Raw genomic sequence first — 2,557 nt, forward strand, 5'->3', positions numbered from 1 at the left:
GTAGGTACCATTTGGAACCGGTCAAGCAGAGTTTCGTTGTAAAAAGTGCTACCGTAACAAAACACATTTAAAAAGAGTTCTTAGTCGAGAAACAGTAAGACAAACTTATGCCAAAGCTGGTACACAGAAACAGTAAGACAAACTTATGCCAAAGCTGGTACACAGAAACAGTAAGACAAACTTATGCCAAAGCTGGTACACAGAAACAGTAAGACAAACTTATGCCAAAGCTGGTACACAACAAACAATTTATGCTTCAGCTGTACAATCTACAAGTTAAAGTTCCCAGGAGTGCCATCCTCAACTTGGAATGGAGAGCTGTAGTTTCTGGCACAACATTTTGATCTTCCTCTTCCTCAATAGAGATACTTCTCAGTTAAGTTTAATGAAGCTTTGTACACAGACACATTCTCATGGCTTTGTAGAGCTTCAGTTTTGTCCAGACCTCCACATTCTTCAATCATACTAAGTTTCTCAGTTTCACCTAGCTTCTCAGCAGCCTGAAAGATGTTGGAAGCGGCATCCAGAATAACCGGAATACTTTTGGTAACTTTTGCAGTTGAGAGGTTCATCAATGGTTCTATTACGCCACAATGAATGAGGTATACAATCTGTTCGTCTGTCCCGCCACTTGTATAGTTCGTCACAGCCCAGACAGCTTCCTTTTGTGTCTTAAAGTCTGCCTTAGAACCCCCATGAGAAATGGGACTCATCCATGATTCACAACTTGCTGTATCTGGTCCTGGTGACCAGCTGTGATATTTGACATTATCCATGTAGCTTCCTTTTGAATATCAGTTTTGGGGGTCATTAGCAGGCTGGGAAAGACAGCAAGTGCTCCTGCATCTATTACACCCTGAGTCTGTTCATCTGTCCCAGTGACAATATTTCCTTTGGCTCTTAGCGCAGGAGTCACAATGGGCAATTCAGTAGCTCCTAGAAGCTTCACAAGCTGGGCACAACTTCTGTTTTCACAACCATTTCAATCCATTCATTTGGACCAACAATAAGGTAGGAAATGGCCCAGCAGGTATCTGCTAATACTTCTGGATCATCATGATGCAGGAGATGAACTAAAGTAGGAAGAATCTGCTCAACCTCATCTAACAGGATTCTTGTTGAAACAAAGGTTTGAAAGTGTTCAGTAAGGTTCTGTAAGTAACCACATGCTAAAGATGACATATCAGGAACTTCAAGGAAAGCCAACAGTGGGCCAACTGCCCATACTTGATAATCAAGTCTCAGAAAACCAAACCATCACCTGCAATGTTTTTTAGAGCCCATAGACTTGTTCACTGATGTGGACATGGGGAGATGCCAACAGAGAAATGAATGCTGGGATAGCACTTCCGTCTACCACAACCTTGGTCTGTTCTGATGTCCCAGAAGCAATGTTAGTGAGGGCCCAAGCAGATTCAAACTGAATGGGATGACAGTCAGTTCTGTTCAAGAAAGACACAAATTTTGGAATCAAAGGAGCCCGATTATGTTGTCTGTGGGGGGTTGTTTTCCCTAGAAACCAGTTTCCTAGCGGCTTGAGTAGCCTGGAGCTGGCTTTCCAAGTGGTTGCTATTTATGCCTTTGACAATGTCATCAACAGACCAATTCACAGTGCCCTGGTTGTTGAGGTTTCCTGCAGTGGACAAGTAGCGTCATCAGGAAATGAGCTTACATTTCTCCTTTTCAGCATCTGGTCATCCTTCTTAGCTTTCCTCAGCTCCACATTAACTTCTATTCACTTCTGTACTGTATTCCCCCTTGTTCTTGAATCTATTAAGGTGGGCAGTTGGTGAAATAACATTCTTATTGGTGGACGTGGTTAGGAGACAAAGGGAGAGAGCTACACACTGGCTCAGGCTTCCATAGGAGACCATGAGGGGCATCACAGGCTGCAGGTCAGCTGCCCTCAAAATGTCCACCATGGCTCAGCCCAAAGATGGTGTGCTGACTCCATTTGTTTAAATTAAATTTTAATTTTTAATTGAAATTATTTTTTTAATAATTAAAAAGAGACGCTGGGGTGCCTGGATGGCTCAGTGAGTTAAGCGTCTGCCTTCAGCTCAGGTCATGATCTCGGGGTCCTGGGATTAAGCCCCTGTGTTGGGCTCCCTGCTCAGCAGAGAGCCTGCTTCTCCCTCTCCCTCTGCCTTGCCCCCCTCCCACTCTCTTTTTCTCTCTCTTTCAAATAAATAAGGAAAATCTTTTAAAAAATGCTATTATTTCCTGTTATCTGAATCTTTTTTTTTTTTTTTTTTTTTTTTTTTTAAGATTTTATTTATTTGACAGAGAGGCACAGCGAGAGAGAGGGAACACAAGCAGGGGGAGTGGGAGAGGGAGAAGCAGGCTTCCCGCGGAGCAGGGAGCCCGATGCGGGGATCGATCCCAGGACCCTGGGATCATGACCTGAGCCGAAGGCAGACGCTTAACGACTGAGCCACCCAGGCGCCCCTGAATCTTTTATGTAGCAACCAGTTCCTGCTTTATGTCTGCAAAATGTTTCCAAATATATTAGAAGACATTTACTAGAGTCTTTTTAAATGTTATCTTCAATTATCTG

The 2,557-nt window shown here is 43.4% G+C and overlaps 1 pseudogene; it reads right to left on the bottom strand.

The window, feature by feature from the left end:
- Positions 1 to 269: 269 nt before the first annotated feature.
- LOC118536070 (importin subunit alpha-1 pseudogene) lies at positions 270 to 1,922 on the bottom strand (annotated as a pseudogene).
- Positions 1,923 to 2,557: the final 635 nt, after the last annotated feature.

The sequence above is a fragment of the Halichoerus grypus genome, chromosome 9 (genome assembly GCF_964656455.1).
Source record: "Halichoerus grypus chromosome 9, mHalGry1.hap1.1, whole genome shotgun sequence".
In the NCBI taxonomy this organism is placed as follows: Eukaryota; Metazoa; Chordata; class Mammalia; order Carnivora; family Phocidae; genus Halichoerus; species Halichoerus grypus.